Source organism: Hetaerina americana, unplaced genomic scaffold (genome assembly GCF_022747635.1).
Source record: "Hetaerina americana unplaced genomic scaffold, ioHetAmer1.1.p SCAF_3, whole genome shotgun sequence".
Lineage (NCBI taxonomy): Eukaryota > Metazoa > Arthropoda > Insecta > Odonata > Calopterygidae > Hetaerina > Hetaerina americana.
In genome coordinates, this window is record NW_027286874.1 from 85,770,126 (window position 1) to 85,792,787 (window position 22,662).

Here is a 22,662-nt window from a genome sequence, read left to right on the forward strand (position 1 = left end):
CCTCCTACTTACTCTCCCTGTGAACGTGTATGTGTGGGTACATGTATATGTATGCATACATATATTTGTGTGTGTATATATAGACACATATATATATATATATATATATATATATATATATATATATATATATATATATGTGCGTGTATGTGTGCTGAATATACTCATTTTCCCTTTCCAACCTTCCCCTTGTAATATAATTTCGGCAACTCTCTCCGTATTCCGCCGAAGTCGGCTTATTTACGGCGTTTTTTTGTCCCTCCCGCCCCGCTCAAAAAATACTCAATATGCATACAAATGAGATGTCTTGCGTACCCCTAAAATTGGATGCATACATTGAATTACAATGTGGCCGTGTCGACTTAACTTGTTGGATTCCCTGCATTCTTACCCATCCAAACCTACCACGCAGCCAGCATACAGCTGCTAGGCGACGCAGGTTATTCGCAGGGAATAAAATTAGGATTCAATGGAGAAGTGATATATGAAGATACGCCCTCAGGAGTGGCGCAATTGGATGCTTTATTCAGTTAAATCAAACCCTAATTTAAAAATTGTATATTTTAACAAGGGGTAATATTATTTCATTCATTTACTTTTGCCCTGCAAGCCACCGCTAGGGTGTGTGGCAGGGGGTGAATACACACCACACTAATTTTACCCGTACATTACCCTACTGCGGTCGAAAAATGTTATTCTGATCCCCTACCGTTCGTGGAAAAAATAACAATCTATCTGTTCTACTCTCAATCTTTCTAATTTTATTGACATGATCTCTCCTATCGTAGTGCGATGGGGTTAATAATACATTGTCAACATCATCGCTATAGAGACCTCCTTCAAATTAATGCCAGAGGTTCAGTCTGTAACTTAATCTTCGCTCCGTGAGTGATTCCCAGTCTAGCTCCTCTAATGTCTTTGATATGCTTCTAAGCATATCATTTAACGTTTTACAAATGTAGCTAATCTACGCTGCACGCGATCCAATTCGGCATTTAATCCAACTTTGTGAGGATCCATCCCATATACTTGCAGTATATTCTAAAGGAGGCCTACCAACAACAGATAACATCAATCTTTGACCTTTTCATCCCAATTACCAAGTACTCTTCTAATAAATCCTAATTTTTATTAGCTTGTCCACATATTCTCCGTACGTGTTTCAACCAGGAGAGATCGTGAGTGAGGGTAATGCCCAGGTGTTTAATCGAGTCTACACATTCCATTTCGGTGTTCCCAATGCAGTGGGCGTTCGGAGAGAATCGCTCTTTTTCCAAATATTTATGAATGCGCCCTTTTTTAAGTTTAATTCTAATTGCTTAGTGTCGCACCAGACTTTTATAGCATTAAGGTCATCTGAGAAACCTGCGGTGTCCTAAGGATCACGGAAGCCACAGCATCATCAGCAAATAAACGTATCTTACTAGTGACTACGGAGTCAATGTCGTTAATATAAAGTAGGAATACCTGTAAAAGAGGTCCGATGACCCTTCCCTGGGGAACACCTTAAGTAACTTCTACTGCATTTGAGCTAATTCTATCTATCACTACTCTTTTAACCCGACCATTCACAAAGTCTTTAATCCAACCCTGGATATTTGTATACATGCCATATGCTTCTAGCTTTGCGAGTAGTTTACTATGAGGTACTTTTTCGTTACTATGAGGTAATTTATTAATAATTAAACATTTTTGCAAATTTAACATGGCTTAAATATACTCCAGACATCGAAAAGTACCACTAAAATATATTTATATGTTTGTGTCAGCGATCCTGAGATTTTCATCAAATGACTGTAAAGTAAGTCAAATGACTGTAAGTGGCCTTTTCCTGAGAATTAACTACATTTCAACCGTGTTATAGTATTATATTTTGTGCCACCACTCTTTGGTTTTCTTCAATGAGTGCACATGCATACACGCACATATATTATTGAATGATTGGCATTCGAAATTTTTGACCGTTCCGTCTCCCGTGTTGCAATCTTTAACCGGTGTAATTGCCGTACTCCCATAAAAAATATGACTCTAACAAAATGCCCTGTCTTTGATGAAATGTTTGACTATGTTTTCTTCATTTTATTGCTGGTTGAAGTTAATACATTACTATATATTAATACATTGTCCTGCACTGTTGTTTTCCTATTTTACAGGTAGTAGTATAAGTATTTTACAACTGAGCAATGCCACTCCCCTCCGTATGCATTTTTAACAAGCTTGAATAGATGGTTTCAAAAAATAAGTTGTTTCCTCATTTTTTCTAAATGCACTAGGAAAACGGAATAAGTTTTTAATAACGGCTATTTTCCTTTGTTACTCTAAAGCATTGTATAATGTAAATGTTAAAGAATTTTTTCAATGTAAAATATTCTGAACTATTTCCTTATTTGGAGTCAAAGTTAGTATTAAGGTATTTTTCTCGTGCATTTACTTAAGTTCTTTCCCATGTTTATTAGCTTTATCTCTCGTACTCTATCGTCGAATATACAACTAATGCCCCCGAGAATGATACTCCCTAGTGTCGAAAAGTGAGCAGTTTTTTCTTCTTGGCACTTAGTGCAAAGCGTCTTGCTGAGCTTTCATGACCTTTTTACTGTGGAAGGAAGTCTGAAGTCTGGAAGGAAGTCTCAAGCGACGATCAACAACGTTGCAAAAGCCCTCCGCCCGAAACTACGGATAAATATCTCTCTCCTTCTCTCCCCGAGCCAATTCAACCTGAAAACGACGCCACTATCTTTCTCTTCCGGTTCCCTTTAACGCCCTTGTAGCGCTCAACAACCTCCCTAACTCTATCGCCATTCCTTAAGCGCACTCCCGCAAGCTGTATCTGGTCTCCCCTTTCAGCTCTCCGTGCTTGACCGGATACTCTGGTTTTTCTCAAGCCCTTATGTGAAACACGCATTCGAGGTCAAACGGATTTTTCCAGGAAATTAAACGATGAAATCTTTAGTAAATGCAAACGGGAGAATATTTCGACGCCTGTTCATGAAAATGTTTATGGGTCATTGGTAATTTTCCGCGAATGATTTTTTTCACCTGTAGAAACAAGGATGAAAATATGTCGCGTTTGAATCGTAAAACAGCTAAAAAAAGAGGTTTCATTCTCTTCTGCCGGAGTAGGGCAGTTTTTTAATGACATAAGAGAGCTCAATACCGATTTTTCATGCCACCTGAAATTATTGAATTAATTTTAATTAGACTTTGGTAGGTTTTAAAAATTAACTCCATGGAAATTATCAACAATATATATTAATCAACCCTAGATGGCTGAATTTGCGTAATTAGAGGCCGAATAAAAATTGCCATTTAGCAATTTTCTCATTAGTAATTATATATAGTTAAACTAAGTTAAAAGTAAGCTTCCCACCCCCAGATCTGAGTTCGAATTCAGGTGGTGGAAAGATGGTTTAGTGATAACCCGAAACCTACTTGGGTTACCCTGTGGAGAGCACTTCGAGTAGTGTACGTTGCCCGTTGAATGGGACGTCAAACTGTGGTCTCTTCCACCTTTTTTGTTAAGGGTAGACCTAACTGACGCCGAGTTTTCCCCATTCTTCCTCCATTTCTCGATTTTCCTAAATGCGCCAAATTGCCCACTTGTCCCAAAAGGAGCAAATGACCGTAGCTATCGGTCGTCTCTCCTAATAAATACTATTGCTGACTATTTTAAGTACAATAGCTGGTGAAGTTGGTACGCTCATACATTATGCTTATGGTGCTTGCAGCTTGATGAAAAATATTGAGTTTTTAGCGTTAATCCATATGTTGGGAACCATTTGATGATAGTGAACGTGACCGAAAATATTTTCATTAATGCTTTCCTTATATTAGCGATCTCAATGAACCGTCGCTTCATCGTTACGGGTAAAATAAACTGCCAGTATAAAGTACAGAACATCTTTAACCAGCCCAGATTGTAATAAAAATGCAAAAAACATATCTGAGGGCATTTTTTCCGATATTATTTTTATCGCGGAAACACTTAAGAGAAATCTTCGTGCTCAGCAGCCAATTGTTTTCGAGGCACCTCCGCCGGTTGACGAGGGCGAAAATGAATCACTCGAATGGTAATGCGAGGCAGGAAGTCGAGATGGAGGACGTGAACTACCCCATATCTCACGGTTAACTGCAATCTGTGGCGTGGCGGCACAGTTACTGACGTGTGGGACTCCCTGAAGATACAGGACATGAGAGATTTATTCCAGGCGAGTACTGAGATATAAATAGGTTTCCTGCTTACCCATTGAGTGCATACAAAATCTCAGTGCGACGCCGTTTCGATTTACTCCAAATGAAATTTGTGAACTCAGACAGTCAAATTTATCGTAAGTAAAGGATTCACCAGGTAAAACTAAATACGTATCACCACCAGAATCATATTCTCCGATTATTAGCTATCTCTTTTGATGTTCTATGTTAATGATTGCATTTTGTTCGAAATCTCAAGGAGGAAAAAGATAAATTTGTTTTCTCTGTCCTTTAAAATAAAAAATGTTGTCATATTCCAATGAATCATGAGTAATTCTAAAAGTTATTTACTAAAACTTCAAAATTATAATATGGCAGAACATTTTACTCATAATTGATTAAAATTTTTATTGTTTTCAGCGTTAAATTGTCATTCCTAAATTTAAAATTAGTAAGCAAATATATCTTGTTAATTTCACAACATGATATATCAATAGACTCAGGACTTATGCTAAAAAACCTTTAACTGAAATACATGTGAAGCATATTATTTTTTTCATTGAAAAGAATACTTTTGAAATAGTGAGGCATTTTTAAATTTTTGTACGAATTGTATTGGAATAACAGAATTATTCATAAATATTTTGCATTTGTCCCATGTCCCATTTCCGGCATGTCAATTATATTCGTTTTTACGCAAAAACTATAATGGTGGCTGCTATAGAAATAAATATAAAAATTAATAATTTCCTACGACACCTTCTTCAAATAATACTTTGCCATCTCACTTGGTGAATAATAATTGTAATTATTGTCTTTAAACTGTCGAGAAGTTACAAAGAAGGCATAGCGATTGTAAACCATACCAAAATATCCTAATGTTACAGGGAGGTTTGCGTCAATCAGGCGAGGCAATGGAAGAGAATAAAATGGGCCTGGCTAGATACAGTAGTTTACAGTAATACCATGTATGTATTTATATCATATAATATCCATTAACATCTTTCGATAGATGAGAATAACCACCAGTAAGTCTGTGGAAAGAAATATTAGCATAAGTAGGAATTATTATGCTTCCCGAAGAGCGTGGGATGTGTCCATAAGAAATGATGCGAAGTAGCAAAGATTAAATGTTAATTTCAAATATTAAACCTAGATTAACTCTAAGTTTATAGTCTGCAAACACTGCTAATGAGCCTTAATATGTTTAATTTGCGTTACATTAGAAGACTTTACGCAATATATTCTGGGTCAACAAAATATTCTCGTATTATTTTTTATATTGATGGTTATAAGTGCAATTATCAGTTTATCGGTTATAGCAGTAATAGGATCAAAATGTAGCTCAGTTTTATGACGGTTCATCCAGAGTAAAGGACGACCAGCGGTCCATGTAAAGTGAAAATGTACTAAATTTTAGTACTGGGTGGATTTCATGGGAAGAAATTGAAAAGTCATCGATTCGTCACTTTTCGCTCGAACATCATAACTGATTGCCCATGGTATCGAAAAAAATAGCCCTCTCTTTCATCGCTGGACGATGAATAGCTGAGCTTAAAAGACGCTTGGACGCCTCGACTGTGATTTTGATTCCACTTTGAAAATCAATCGCACCACGTCGACATGCTAGTGCAATATTGTGATTCAAATTTTGGTTCTTAATATAGATGAAATTTTGAACTTCGATTTTCTCTACAATATCGATAGGGGTGAAGCATAAGTGGCTAATCGAAGAATTATGACTTTGCACTATCCCAAACATCGTGCACCAAAAACGTACATTCGAATTCAAAGTGGAAGGGAAATGAGTTAAATGGCATGCGGTGACAGTTATGTCGCCAAGTTATCCTATTATTCGAGAAAAGCTGTACATTTTCATCAACATATTAATATAATCACGATTTCATATTTTTCGGTCCGTCCCGTGCTTCTGCGTCCAGAATCGGATATTTTACAATTGTGCCGTTGCCTGTTTTTCGTTTATGTGAGTTCCTTCTTCCCTTACTACTTCTCCCCTCTGCGAATGCTGCCCTCCCACTTGTGGAACCAGGCTCAGTCGAAAGCGACCACTCCAGTAAAAGAGGGAGGGAAGAGATTTATTCCCTCGCCGAGAGCACAATGGTGCCGTAATCCCTTTTCACCTTTGTGAGGAGTGGTGAAGGATACAAGGCTCAAGAAAAGGCATTACCAACTTGTAATAACACTTGAGGTGGGAGGGGGGAATTTAATCAAGGAGAGCTGATAGATCTGAATGTAGAGGAAGTCTTATATTTCTCTTTCTTGGTAGAGGAAATGAAATAAAACTAGGAACACCAGTGGCAAAAGAATAGGTGGAAATACACGAACTTTAGCTTTATCTAGATGCAATATGGTCAGGAGAAGGTCCAAATAAGGTTTTTCAGATTTATACCCTTAGACACATCATGCTGCTTGGGGCCAGCAGTTTATTTTGAGGTATTTTTCAGTTGTTGAGCAACTTTTTCCCGTAAACGTAAATGCTGTTCACCAGAGATCAGAACATATTATTCGTAATCATTTTCACATTTTGAGTATTCACACAATCGTATCGGGAATCAAAATAATATGGAATGCAATTTGGTATGTTTAACGTGATTTACCCCTCTTTCAATATCTCTCGGAATTCGATATTTCGGTTGGATGAATCGATGATAAAGAGTGTATTCATCGAAATGTATGCCATTATAAATGACTTTGTACAAATTTTGTTAGTACACAGCATAAAAACATATTTTAAGATCTCTCAAAGGTTGTACTTTCACCTAACATAATCAAAATAAATTTATGCATTACATTTCTTTAACTTTTTTGGGCTTATATTTTTTTCAATAAGCGATTAATGTGATATTAATTGTTGGATTTAATGAATTAATATTTTCACATTGGCGGTGTATTTACTTTCGCGTCCACGAGATAAATCAAAGTTTGCCCATTAGGCTTTTACAAACTTTTGCCGCTAGTGCAATTACGTAACTTTCATAAGTTACTATTCGCGCGTAAAGTAGCAAATATATTCCCATATTGGCATGGGAAATGACCCAGTTTGCAAGTGCCACTGGCGTAGCAGTAATTAGAACACCTTAATAAATCAGATTGTCTCATTTATCATTATTAGCATTTAATCATAACTTTTGCAGTTGAAAATAGTACCACGAGCCAAATAAAACTAGCTCTATGGCCGTAAAAGACCACATTGCATGTCATGCCACTAAGCGTTTAGCCGCATCCTTTATTTTATAATTTGAAATTATTTTACTTGTTACGATTTAATGTTTCATTTTTCATCAGAATTGTGTTTAAACGTCCCTATATTTGCCCAAATGTAGATCCATTATGATAGGGTGTAAAATAAAACTCAATTCGAGATTTTGTATTTGTTCTTTTGATTTTTATATGTCTGAGTTCAGAAAAGTAGCCAGTTTTATCACTGTCATTTTCCAAATCTTTCATTTTTATTCTGTGCAAAGACATTTTAAATTTATTGATAATATGACAAGAGAAACTCCTTAATTTAGCTCATAAGAGGAAAATTTATTGGGAAACTTTCCTTACCCTTAGTACTGAAAGAGACACATTGGCTTGTGATTAATGATATTTCTTGAAAAGCATTGATGCATGTCGTAAAAAGAAGGCGAGTTAATGCTTTAGAAGCAGAGTCATGATAAAATATAAGATTTATTTTAATATCAACAGAAAATATTTATTGTATCCGCATATATATATATATATATATATATATATATATATATATATATATATATATATATATATATATATATATATATATATTGTATATAATATTAAAAGATCACAGTGACCTCTAACCTTTTTTATAGAGTGATTTTTTTGTTCATAATAAATTTTTAAATCGATGATCAAATAGGTACTCTTGAGAGTCATTTAATTTTTAAATATTTCCTTAGTGAGTTACTAGTAGTAGTAGTAGTTTTTAGGGGAGGCTACCGACAACTGAGGTCATTTGCGCCATACGGGATGGACAGGAAAGGATGAGGGGTGGAGAGAAACCCGGCGTCGGCATTAGCCTACTATTTACGAAAGGTGCCAAGGGGTCCGCAGTTTAACGTCCCATTCGACGGACGGCGTACTCACTCAAAGTGCCCTCCACAAAGTACCTCAAGTAGGGATCGAGATACCTCTGAAAAATATTGAACACCGCCGGGATTTGAACCCGGGTCCTCTGGGTGGGAAGCCAGTATGTTAGCCCCCGCACCATGTCGATCCCCAATGAGTTACTTCATTTTCATAATTCATCGTTGAATTCCTTAAGGCCTTGCTTATTCTTTCTCATATATGTACCAGAAAATTTTTTCAAAATGGTAAGGTTAATTTTACGCACTCTCTAAAGAGTTGTATTCTCTTTTAGGTCAAGAAACAAAGTGTTAGTGTTGGAAGAAAAGTACAAATAGAAACAAGGACGAGGAGAACGATCATTCTCAGAAGCATTACAAGAAAAAAATCAAGTTAAACCAGCGATTCTCGAGGAATGAAGTGGTCGATTATACAGTTGGGAAAAGATTAGTTAGTGTAAAAAGGGTATAAATGGAACATTTGTTGTATTTTAATTTGAGTAAAAATTGAATAGCATCGCAAGAAGGAAAAATAAATAAAGGTATTTCTCGTAGATGAATAGTTATTTGAAAATCCATATACTCGAGCAAATTTAACTATATTGTCTTACAATTAATTTGTATTAATGCGTGTACATTTGATCTTTGAATATGGCACTCGCAATCAGTTTTTATCGAGTATTTTAAAAGAAAGAAATAAAAAACAAAATTATGATGCAGGTTCTACTGGCCATCCTAAATTCTTTTCTATGCGATGGACTAGGGATAAATAAATCGGAAGATTAGAGCCATGTGTGACTAGAGCAAATGGTGTCTCTTTTGCTCGATTTACGCAAACCTTCTTGCCAGAGGATTATTGGGTTTCGGAATTTTTGCGGGCACTAAAATATCCTCTATTAATAAAATCAGGGGGACGACTTTCCGACAAGGAACCTAATGCCAAAACTTTCAAGATCAATTTACTTTCTATTCTTTAAATTACGCTTCTGTTGGAGTGCTTCAAACCGAGAATGCCTCAAAACAGTTCCTCATGGTTATCAACAATATCGTCATTTAAATGTTCTGCCTTGCATCGACACAAAATACAAGAAAAAGACTTTCATAAAGGTTCAAAATTTTAGGTCTTAACATCAATGATATTTCGTCCTGTAACGCCGACGAGTTCATTTAAAAGTATAAAAACTACCCCCGATTGTATGGGCACAACTTGTAAGGACATAAATGAAAATTTCAACTTGAAGACAAAAAAGATGTTTGGGGGATGCAGGGAGTTTACGAAAATTATGCCCCAGGCATTTAAATTCGTAAAACCTTTGTAATTTGGGGAAATAATCTTGGAAGAACACCAAAAACGCGTATAAATCCCCGAAAAACGATCCGAAGGAGTGATCGTTGGTACGCACAAATGTGCTTTAGAGTCCTAGGGGTGTCAAATGAGCCGAAGACAAGGCGCGTGGGTCCGTGGTCCCATTGAGATGGGGGAGTCGGAGGATAATAAGAGTGAATAAGCCCGAGAAGATGATGACGCCGACAAGGGGGTGAAGGAAGGCGGGAAGCAGAATAGGAGAGATTTGAAGGGAAAGACATGGGTGGATGGGGGCTTGGGATGTGTGGGTGGCGGTCGGGACTGAGCGGGTGGCGACTTTGGGTGTGATCAGTCAGGGCCCCCGGCTACTTCTCTCCCAGTCGGTAGGCGCCGTCGTCTTCGGAGGGGAGGTCTCTTTGAAGACGATGCTGCTCGGCGACGCCGGGGAGGGGTCCGAGACGCCCCGGGGTGGCGCCACTGAAACGACCCCACCCCCGAGCTCTCATTCCCTACTCCTCCGCCCACATGGTCTCCTAGGAGTACCGGCCTCCGCGCTCCTCTCCTCTTCGGCCCTTCGCCCTAGGGTGATCTCGACCCCTTTATGGCGAGCGCGTGCTATGCTCTCCCGCATTTTCACTCGCACTCCCAAGTCTTCCAAGTGGTGTGGGCTGGGAGGAGGACGGCGGAAGGAGTCGCTTTGAATTAATCTAGTCTCTGGGATTCCTTGGCATGTTTCCTTTTAATAAACGCGAGTCTATTTCATGCACCGTCGGAAGTTTTTCCTCCATCGTCAGTTGAATAAAAAGGAATGCTTGCAAAATGCGGGATCGTTGACAAATAGGAATAGGCGTGAAATTTGCGTGAATACAAGTACTATAGCGTCTACAAATTTTATTTTGCGATGATCAGACCTTAATTGAACTTGAAATTGAAGGGTACGTACTAAATTCAATGTAGATTAGGTAGGTGTGCTTATAAGAAATTGTTCCAATTTATGTTTTATGTATTATCTCTCTCCAAATAAATCCGCCCTTTTTGAACAGTTATTTATTCTCCAAATCAATTATATTTGAAAAAAAATATTAGGATCGAAAATAGAAATAGGGGACTGTAAGAGACGTAATAGCTTGTCGAAAAGAATCATGCAAGGAAATTAAAATAGAAAGTTGAGATTTGTGAACGTCGGACGTGATCAAGGTAAAAGTTAAGTGGAGAATGAAGTCGACAAAAATTAAAGGTATTAAAATGTTAATCAATAGAATATTGAATAAAGAATTGTGTTCGACCAATATCGATGACCTTTGGTACCAGTTAAAATATTAAATTCAACTTATTTCATAATTTCGTTTCCGGTTTATGCGCTGCGATCTTTCAATATAATATTCTTCCCATACGCTATTCCTTTATTAAACAAAAAATCCAGAAAAACAATACCTTTGGTAAATTTAAAGCGTAAACCTTAGCTGTTCGTAGTTATTGGGGGAGGCTATTGATAACTGAGGTCATTGGCGGTCAAACTTTTTATTGGAAAGCACTTTATGTGGAACTCACCTTCAAGGATTTTATAGATAGATAATAAATATACGAGATGTGTATTGATTACCTATGTTGCTGATGCATGTATTCGTTTTCGTCCAAAGAAGGTGGGTAACTATGTGCGCATTGGAACATATTTGTTAAAATGTTATTAAAAATTAAATTTATAAATGATTTCATCAAACACGTCCCAAGTGTCACTAAATTAAGCTATTTCACATTCTGTCACATTCTTTACGTTTCTGGAAAGTCTACAGGTATTCCAACCCATTCTAAGTCCTGTAGAACCCAACTCTTACTGGATTCGTCGGACCTCAGGGAGAATTTGATATGCTCGGGGGTCCATGAGACCTTTCTTCCTGGAGAGCCAATATCCATCCGCCACAAAATACCTAAGGACAATGACTCTTAACTTAGCATACAAAAGAAGGTTTTTCCCTCCAGATAGATTATATGTGTGAGTTATATTTGTCAGAAACGGAAGCGAGTTCTCTATGGTTCTGTACTTAGCAAATTTCACTCACGGCTTTGACTTCATCGACATGCTTTTCGATTTAAAGTGGTGCGCAAAGCCTATTGTGTCGTGACGTTTCTTTCTTGAGACAATAATGTAGGTGATAACCTATGACAGCTAAATCGTGGTGATGTGATAATGTTTTTAAACTACGTTTTTCGCTATTGCGTCAAAAATGTCATTTGCAATGGTCCGAATGGAGAATGGACCTCCAGAATTATCTGATGGGTTTTTCCCTGTAAGGGATCGCAATTTCTTCATAGGCTTTTAAACACCCAAATATCTATCAAGGTAAATGAATGACTTCGATAGTAGCATGGAGTTTGTTGCGGAGTCACAACTGATGACATTCTACGTAATATCCACATACTTTCTCGTAGTTCTACTTTAAGTTATTCACCCGTAGGTGAATAACAAAGTTAAAGTTTATTTTCGAAAGCTTGATTTTAGTATGAGTTTTAAAAATTTTAATTCTCCTATAGAGCCGCAAGACTCCTTTGGTGAATCCAAGGTCTCCTTGTGACTTATCACCTCCATTTCATCGAAGACGGTGACATCTTAGGCGTATATTTCACTTCGTTAGCTCAATGTAAAGAATTTCCATCGATATCGTTCAAGCACATACAAGCACGGTCTTAGGGCCATTCTTTTTAGTCGATTCAGAAATAAATCAATTATCACTACCCTACGCAAAAGGATTTGCATTCAGTTACCTCAACTCCGCACAGCACCGATAATTCTGCAAATTCTCCTCTTTTCTCAACCTAACTTCCATCCCAATCTCTCGGTCTGTAATTTCTTTTCACTACTCCGGTGGCCTTGGATGCTAGGAAAAAAATTTATTAAAGTTTCTTCATATAAAATTTAATAGAGTACGCGTCAAGTAAATTATTTTTCGAACCCTTCTTAATTGGCTTTTTGACATTTAAATGAGTTAAGACTTTCCTCCATGATTTATGTTTTGCAAATAGATTACAGTTCTTGCCAGCGATTCTTCCTCTCTTTCCAATCATTTTCCAATGCGAATTTTCACCAGTCTCATGCTCATGACTTCTTCACGACCTTATGCTGTTATGACGAATTGAAAACCATTCTCTTCTCTTTGTCTTCCTCTCACTTTTTCTTTCCGACACGCAAACTCTCTTTCACTTTTCCCGTGCACATTCGCACATGTGAAGACCGACTGGGGTGAATCAAAATGGAATGGTTGCGTAATAAATTTAAAACCTTGGCAATTAAATTGGAAATTTCTTTTGACATATGCTTGTAAATTATTTTCTGTATTCCTAATCTATGCTTCACTATATTTATGGGGATACTTTATGAATTTCGAAAAATATTTTTCTATGTTTACAATTTTATTATTTTTCATAAAATGAAACATTTTTATATTGTATTCATTTTAGATTATTATTCATAATATATTCCTGAAAATTTAAGCGACAGAGAATCTATGTCATGAAAGAGTGTAATTTATCTTTTATTACTATCGACTGTTCGACATTTTCACCATTAATTAAAAGCGGTCGTTACCTTCAAATTGTTGGATGTATTTTTTTAGAGCCTAAACATTCCTTATTTTGACCCTCTGTTGGGAACCGAGCACGCATGAATCCTCACCGTCCATTCATCTTCTCGAATGAACCCAACCAATCGAATATCCCGTTGAATCTTTTGCCTCCCACTCACTCTTCCCTGCACTTCGCAATAATACAACTGTGAAACATGACTTACTTTCCTATTTTTCTTCATTTCATATTTTCAGGCATCATTTTTTTCATTTCATGATATTATAATAATTTCCTACAGTTACTTTATATGTATTCCAACTGTGAAATTTATTAATTTACATTCCCTTTGAAATGATATTCTCAGTAGCTATGCAGGCTCAATCACCAATCTTAATTTCTCATTCCATTTAATTTTTTGTATTGCTTAATCGATATCGTAGATTGATAATATATAACCCTTTACTTCACATGTACCTTGAATACGAGATAGAAGGTTTGAAAATTCAAAGGAAATTCCATTAAGGTTCGGCTATCGTATTTCGGTCGCAATTGAATCACTGAACTTTCATGCAAATACTTTTTGTCGCGGAAGTATATAAAATTGCCATCGAAAATAATGATGCCGTTTAAAATATAACTTTGGTAAGTCAAATGTTGTTGAAGGTAGATGGGGTGTAAATTATATCTTTTAGTTACGTAATTTCGTATAGGTAGTTGAAATTCACATGCACTGGATTAGTACTTGTATATTGCCTATTCGTCAGGAGCTTTTACATATGGGTCCCATCCTCAGCCCCTCCCCCTTTCCTTATATCTTATCCCCCCCTGCCCTCCACCAAGGCCCACCACGTCCTGCGAACTGAACTCGAGGTGGAGGAGATTCGAAGAGAACCTCTCTCCTAATCCCAGCGACGAGATGTGCGGGTGGATGAGCCTCACTCGTCCCCTGCCGCAGCTCCCCACGTGTTGAGGCTTCCATGCGATGGACGGGTAGGCACCGAGGCGACGGGGATGATCGGGAAACCGAGGGGCGTCGGTGAAGAGGTAGGGATACAATGGAATTTCAGGGAGGGGGTATTGTTGAGATCACGTGCGTAAGGGGCTAGAACGGCAACAAGTTTCTATCGAAGTCGACTCGGGGTTTGCGGTGAGAGGAGTCCATGGGGCGCTGATCGGAGGGTGTGGCGGACCGATGAGGGTGGTTGGGGATCGGGGTTGTGTGTCTGTGTGTAGATTGGAGCATAGGGGGAAAAAGAGAATGTCTTTATCTCTTTCTCGCACTTCTCTATCCGAATCTCTTGACGGCGTGACCTACATTCCGAATGAAATTTTCAAACTGATAAGCTTCCCTCCTATCTCCCGCGCCAGGAGTCGGATTTAAACCCGAAGAACCAAAGGATGGAGGAAAAACTCCTAGATATGATTTAGAGGGAAGAAAGAAGGCCCTCCGATTCTTAATTGGCAGAGGAGAAAGGTGGATGGAGTGAACACACGATAACGTTCTATTTGGAGGCACCCGTGAGCAGTAGTGGGATCATTTCATTCAATTCGGAAATCTTTGCATAACTTGGACTCTTTGCGCTCTTATTCATCTCCTAACTAGCAGAATTAACAATTATGAGTGATTAATAAGTCCTATAGAGACACTTGCTTGTGAATAATGTTAACAATTCACAATTTTTCTCTGCATTCTTTCATATGAAAAATTAAACCATTTAGAGTTTTTCATTGGACTATATTTTAGTTGAATGTCTACTCTTATCTGACGTCTCTTGACCTTTTTCTGCTCAAGAATAAGAGCAAAGGGTGAATTGACATTAGGGCATAATATTTCATTAAATTTGTTTGAAAATAGCTGGAAAGGCAGTGGGATAAACATTTACAGGGTCGCACCCAAAAGTGGTAGGACTGATTTTCTCTGGCGCGAACGGAACGGTGGAGGGGGGTCTGCCTGGTAGGGTAAGTTGGAGGGTGCTCTTAGCAACAGACCAACACCAACCTCAGTCACCTGCGGGCTGTCGTTGAGTGAGGACACCGTTTTTAGTGAAAAAAGGTTATACAGCGCATATATATATATATATATATATATATATATATATATATGTATATATATATATATATATATATATGTATATATATATATATATATATATATATATACAGGGACGCACCCAAAAGTGGTAGGACTGATTTTCTCTGGCGCGAACGGAGCGTTGGAGGGGGGTCTATCTGGCAGGGTAAGCTGGAGGGAGCTCTTAGCAACAGACCGACACCAACCTCAGTCGCCCGCGGGCTGTCGTTGAGTGAGGGTACCGTTTTTAGTGAAGCAAGTTTTTTGTCCGCGTCGAAAAACAAAATTAATCTGAATTTAGAGCAACGTTATTCCGTGAAGTTTTGTGCGAAACTCGAGAAGACAGCAACTGAGACCCTCGATATGATCAAGCAGGCTTATGGGGACACTGCTCTAAGCCGTTCCACAGTATTTGAGTGGCACAAGTTGTTTAAAGAGGGTAGGGAGCTCGTTGAAGACGACCATCGCTCCGGACGGCCGTCGACGGCAAGAACCGACACGAATGTGGACAGAGTGAGGACACTACTGAACACAGACCGACGCTTAACCAGTGAAGAAATTGCAGACCAGTTGGGTCTGTCTGCATCCAACGTCCAACGCATTATTTCACAGGATTTGGCCATGCGCAAGGTGTGCGCCAAGATGGTGCCGAAAATTCTGAGTGTCGACCAACAGGCAACGCGTGTGCGCATTTCCGAAGAGGTGTTAGCCAATTTGCACCGAGATGAAAATTGTTTGGACAATGTGATAACTGGTGATGAAACATGGGTTTTTCAATATGACCCCGAAACGAAAAGACAATCCGCGGAATGCACACTTCCGCGTCCCCACGACCAAAAAAAGGCTCGCATAAGCAAATCAAAAATCAAAACGATGTTGTTTGTGTTTTTCGACCGTCATGGAGTGGTTCACAAGGAGTTTGTCCCACCAGGGGAGACTGTGAATGCGAACTTTTACGTGAAGGTGCTCACTCGCCTCCGAGAACGCGTGAAAAGAGTCCGACCGGCCATCGCAAACTGCTGGGTGCTTCATCATGACAACGCGCCGTCCCACGGCGCGCTCGTCGTCAGACAGCTCCTGGCCAAATACGGCGTTGCCACGTTGCCGCACCCGCCTTATTCTCCCAATCTGGCACCACCGGACTTCTTCTTCTTCCCCCTGATGAAAAGACAGCTCAAGGGACGACGTTTTGACTCGATAAAGGCCCTTCAAGAGGCTTCGACGAGGGTCATCAACGGCATCCCCAAAGAAAATTTCCAGCGGGCGTACGGGGAATGGGAGCAACGTTATACTAAGTGTGTAGCAGCTCAAGGAGCATACTTTGAAGATTATTAGGTCGATGTAAGTATATCGTCAATAACATTCTTGTAAAAAAATCAGTCCTACCACTTTTGGGTGCGACCCTGTATCACCTTTTAGTGGTACTAAATGTAATTGGCTGTCACGTAGTGTTTGTCGACCTGAAAACTTAGGGGTCCTGGAAAATAAGTAAAATCTGTTCTTTCATTAGAAACCCCAGCTCATATTGAATTATCCATATTAACTGTTTATTAAACCTTATTTATATTTTAGTTTAATGAATTTTGGGGACCATATCAGCTTTCCGACTGTTGCATATTGTAAAAACTTTGTCATAATTGGTGCTTCAGTATACCAAGAAAGATGGTGAGTGTTTGAATCTGAATATGTTATTTACCATAGTATAGTAAAAACGAGGGTCATCCGGAAAGTAGTACCCGTTCGTGAAATAAAGACACAAAAGTAAATATTAACAAACATAAAAAATTTTATTTGAAAGAGGATACTTTAAACTACTTCTCAACATAATCTCCAAGCAAATTAAGGCATTTGTCATAACGTGTGACAAGTTTCTGTATTCCTGCTGCATAGTCCTTCGCCGCCAGCTCATTGAGATACGCGAGGGACCCATCTTGCACAAATTTTTGCATAATGCAGATGGTGTTTAACAATTTCATGAACAATTGTTCGAGAAACATTGGGAAAATGCTCACAGATGTCATCAATTGTGACGCGCCGATCGTTCCTCACGAATTCGTCAACTGAGCTCACCAGTTGGTCTGTAATGACAGACGGTCTCCCCGAACGCTCATCGTCGTGTGTGTTCCCCCTCCCCATGTTGAAGTTGCGACACCACCGCCGAACAGACGACTCGTCCATTACATTGTCTCCATACACCTCCTTTAATTGGCGATGAATATCACATGGGCGAACGTTTCTTGCATTGAGGAATTTAATCACTGCCCTCACTTCACAACTGGCGGCGTTCTCAATTTTTTTAAACATTATAAACAATCACAGAAACAACACAGGCAATGCTAGCGTCACGCAACTTGGCTCAGAGAAGGCAGACAAGCCACTGAAGCTATCTGACCTCGTCCAGCGGCTACTCGCGTCGTCAGCACTTCATGCGGCACGAACGGGTACTACTTTCCGGATGACCCTCGTAATTAATTAGTTCAAATTTCTTTCGTGTGTTTTATTCTTTTATCGTTGCATGTGGCTGAAACCAAAATTAATGCCACAGGGGAAAGCCACTGGCTTAAATAAATGTTTAGGCCGTGATGATACAGGTATATAATATGAATGGTTCTGCCGACAAAGCTTAAGAAATCATTTTAATCACGGGTGGTATTATCGTCGCGGAATTAACTCCGCGTTAGATTAAGGGCGTAACTTGCCCAACAAAAAATTCTGAAGTCCTCGACTACAGAAATGTCACCCTCTAGATGCGTAAGACAGCTCACAGTTACATAAACAGCGTGGACTATGAGAAAAAAGAGAATGACCACCAGGATTTCTTTGTCGACACAGTATTAAAATATTTCATGACGAATAATTTTATAGCATACCATGGTAGAAAATTAAAAGAGAGAATGAAGTTGCCGTTATCATTAAAATGAAAACACAAGCTTTAACATTGCATGTTACATAATCTATAATAGATAATATTTTGATAAGTTTTAATATTTTTCAATCAATATCAATGAATAAGTTGTATTTTCCTGGGTTCTGGTGTATTAATTATTTTTTCTATTAGCATTCTTACCGAAGGTAAATATTTTATAGTATTTCTTCTATAAATTTATCTTTTTGCCTATGATCTAAAAATGTCACACCATGTATATAAAGGGTTGCTAATTAATGTTTTAAAGTTAATATCGTAGAGCATATATGTTGAAAGGTTTATCGCATTCTCTTACTTTGTTGTTTATGAACACATTTTTTGTGCAAAATATTTATTTTGACTGAATACGAACTTCTTGTAAAAAATCGGTTGAAACCGCTTATGCCATATATTTCCCCTACTTCTACAGCTCATACAAACTCCTACAGCACTCTAGTGGGTAAATATCAATAGAGATTTCAGGTGATTTATAGCAGACGGTAAGCGTGGGATTAGCGCGGGGAGCACTCATACCCCGCCCTCTCGTTGATACACCAGGATAGGATCGAATATTTTGAAAACGCATAACTCCTTCCACATAATGAAGAAACATAGCCTCCTTTCCAAACGCACCCCCTCCACTCACTATCCAGTTACTCATTTTTTGTCTGTGCAAGCACGCCTACACACTGACTTAAGGTAAGTGCTTCATTAAAATTTCAACGGGCTGAAATTAAGGGCGCAACAATAGCGGCAAGAACGGAGTGGAAAGAAATTGATTTTCTCCAGCGAAGGCTTTTGCGCACCGTTGCTTTGCTCGCCGTTAGGATGCGTCGGGATTTAAGGTTCGGGAAAAATCGATGCCTACAGTACCGAGTGGGTCTACAGTTTGACCGAACCGCGGCAGGGTTCCCCGGGCCAGGGTAGTGCGCTGGGGAGCGTGCGGAGGGAGGAGGATTAGGGATATGTGGAAAAGGCGGGGAATGAGAGCTGCTACGGAGGTAAAGAACAGTTACCCCAGGAGAAAGATGATTGGCGTGTAGGTGGGAGGGAGGTTCGTAGTAGGTTGAGGGTGATCCTGCTCTGAAAACTTAATGATCACCAGCCATTTCGTGAAGCGTTCCACTAAAGTGGTTGCGTAGCCGTTCGCTAAATGTTCGCGAGGACTTGGCATTTTTTTTTTAACAAATTGATTTTCCAACTCCATTCGAAAACCGATCAGGAGAGTCATTTGATTTTCCTTAAAAATTTGATTTCGTAGTGTTTTCAACCATGCGAAGAATGTTATTTGCATCTACGAGTGTGGCTATTTATATTTTCAGCCTAATATTGAAAACACACTAATTTATTGTTGAATATGGCTTTATTGTTTTTCGTAGTATTCTCCATAATAATCAATACACTTTTGCATACGCTCGGACCAATTTTCGTAACCCTTTTTCCTCTCCGATTAGGGTACCTCAAAAACATGATTTTTGAATGAATCAACGGCTTCTTAAGGCGCCGAAAAGCGTTGTCCACGCAATTTTTTCATGATGAACGGGAATAAAAAGAAGTCATTTGGTGCTAAATCAGGGCTCTACGGAGGGTGACCCATCAATTCGAGGTGTTGACCAGTCAAATAAGTAGTTGTTTTAGCCGATCTGTGAGAGCTTGCATTGTCATGATGAACAATGATCCTTCGTTGCCCCTTGTTTTTCCGTATTTCATAATACACATCTGGCAAACAAATGCTAGGGTACCATTCACAATTCAGAGTTCTACGTTGCTCTAACGGTACGGTTGTTGCTCTAACGGTACGGTTGCCACATGTCCCGTTATTTCGAAGAAATAGGCGATCATTTGCTTCGATGTACTTGGCGCACGAATTTTTTTCTCGGATTTGGCTCGTCTTGGAAGACCCATTAAGTGAATTATTGTGTTGTTTCAGGCTCATACGCATAAATTTAATATTCGTCACCTAATTAGATGTTATACATAGCTTTTGATACACCGCGATTGTATTTATTGAGCATTTCTTTGCACCAATTGACACAAGCATCTTTTTGAGCTTTTGTCAAATGATGCGGGATTCAAGGCGAACAATGTTTTTTCACAGCTGATTGCTCATGCAATATTTTATTGATACTCATCATACTAATCCCAGAGGATGCCTCAATCTCACAATAAGTCACATGACGATCTTCCTTCACTAGTTCTTGCACAGCATCATTGCTTTCTTGCACAACTGATTTTGAAAGACCTTCACGACTTTCGTCGCTGAGCGAACGGCGGCCATGATGGAATTCGTTATACCAGCGTTTCCCAGTGGCAAAGAATGGGTATTTATGGCTAAAAGTGGAATTAAATTGATCGATGCACTCCTGTCTTAATAGTCCACACTGGAAGTTGTAAAAAATTATCGCACGCAAAGTATTACGAGTTAACTCCATTTTTTCGCTGAGACGAAATTTTCGAGCCACTGTAAACAACAGAAGTTATGATGAAACGGCAAAATGTTCTGAAGAAAGTTAGCGTTAAAAGGGTCAAACTTTGAGATGGAAACGTCATAAGGTGCCTGAAGCACTTAGTGTTGTCAAGTCGCAACATATAAATAGCAACCCTCGTATTACGAGTATTTCCGACACTTATACCGACATAGAGAAGATAATTTTGGTCTATTTTACTCGCCCTTGAGTGAGATCATTTTTCATTCCCAGCAATACGATTGCCTCCTTCCATTGCTTGCATTCATATTCTTGGATTTTATTTTAGTTATAATTTGTGAATATCCACCTCTAGCAGTCGGAGCACCTCTTTCGCCATTGTGTAGTGTGGGATTATATATCAATATAATTCAATGATTCTCTAGTCGGAATGTTCGTAACTTCAGCAGTATTTATTTCAAATTAATTTTAGTTTGCGTTCTCCATCGTGGGATCCTCGACTTCGTCTATTAAATGTCGTTGTATTGTAGCAGATTTGAAAGCACACCATCTTGCTTATGAAACAGTTCAATTTTGCTCATTAAGTATTCTTACACTGCTAAAATACTCAGCGGAACAACTCTATGGCAAGTACTCAGCTGTTCTCTCACATGTGAATGAACTTTTAATGACAGGTTCAGTTGGGAGCGAATGACAAGGCTCCTCTCAGTGTAGCAACCACGAAGGGTTCCGACTCCATCGTTCCGCGGGCGTTAATTTCCACCCAAAGCACGAAGTGTACGAAAAGTTCACCCACCAAAGACTCCTACACAGTCTTGTACATTTTCTTCTTGATAAGACATGATACGGCGAGAGGATTTTGTGGGGTGGGGAGCGTATGACGGGCCCAGCATCCATCCACCCCGTGAGGTTGGGAGGTGGTTGGGGACGAAGAGTTAAATGGGTAGATACGCCGCGCCTATTAAAAATTACTGAGGAGTAAGGAGGGCGAGATGGGCGTGTGAGGTGGAGGAATTATGGATGGTGCCAGCATTACGGGTTGTGTTGTAGGAGCTGAAGTGATGTGGGGAGGCTGGGAATTCGGGAGGAGCTGAGAAATTTAGGAGACTTTCGGATGGTGAATGGGGCACTAAAACGGTGACGGCGAGACGCGGCAAAGTGGTTGGTGTGAGGAGGAAGATGGAAAGTGAAAAGATAGGTCAGTAAGGTTGGAGTGGGAAAGGTAATGGAAGGAGTGGTAGAAGCAGATGAAGAGGGAAGCGATTATCGATGAAGTGGGGGACTATGATGAAGCTTTAAGGTTACTGAGGTTCACTAAGGTCGAAGGAGATGGTCAACTTGCAGAAGATGTTCTGAGCGATCAATGAAATTGAGCACCTTTACGTGCAAAGCTGGAAACTCAAGAAAATGTGCCATGATTTATCTTAATAATCTAATTTACGTATTAATAATCAAATTTGGAATACTTGAACTTATATTTACACGGTGTCACATACGTCACTATGCAGAGCTTTCCGAAAACATATTTTTTATATTTCACTAATATTTTTGAATCAACGGGCCACAAGTTCAGCACTTGCACTTATGACAATATACATGTCGAAATCAGAGTTGATTTATACATTATTTTAGTTGGTAAGATATGTGTACTTATATTTCGGAAGTGTTTTTATATTCCTCTACCCTCAAATAGTATTGAAAAGAAATATTGACGAGATTAAATGAAATCATGGGTTATGGTAAATATGTGACTACAATTTTTTTTATTGAATATATTACTTAAAATTAATTATTGGAAAAAATGCAGCACTCACGTTGAAATTTCTGAGGTGAACCATCCTCAACTCGATCGCAAAGAGTGTATTCAGTGCCGGAGATTTTTGGTATGATTCTCTGCCTTTAACCCCGGTCACATGGGATAAAGGTTTTTTTCGAACAAATGGCTTTTTGGAACACTAGTTGGGTTTTAAGGGTAAAAAGCTCAGAAGACATTTGAGAAAAATTTCTGTTTGAAATATTCTTTCCTATCTTTTGTGGTTGACCTTTAGTTTATTCATGTAATAAATTTGTGAGTTTGCCTCGGTGCTATCAGCTTTCTG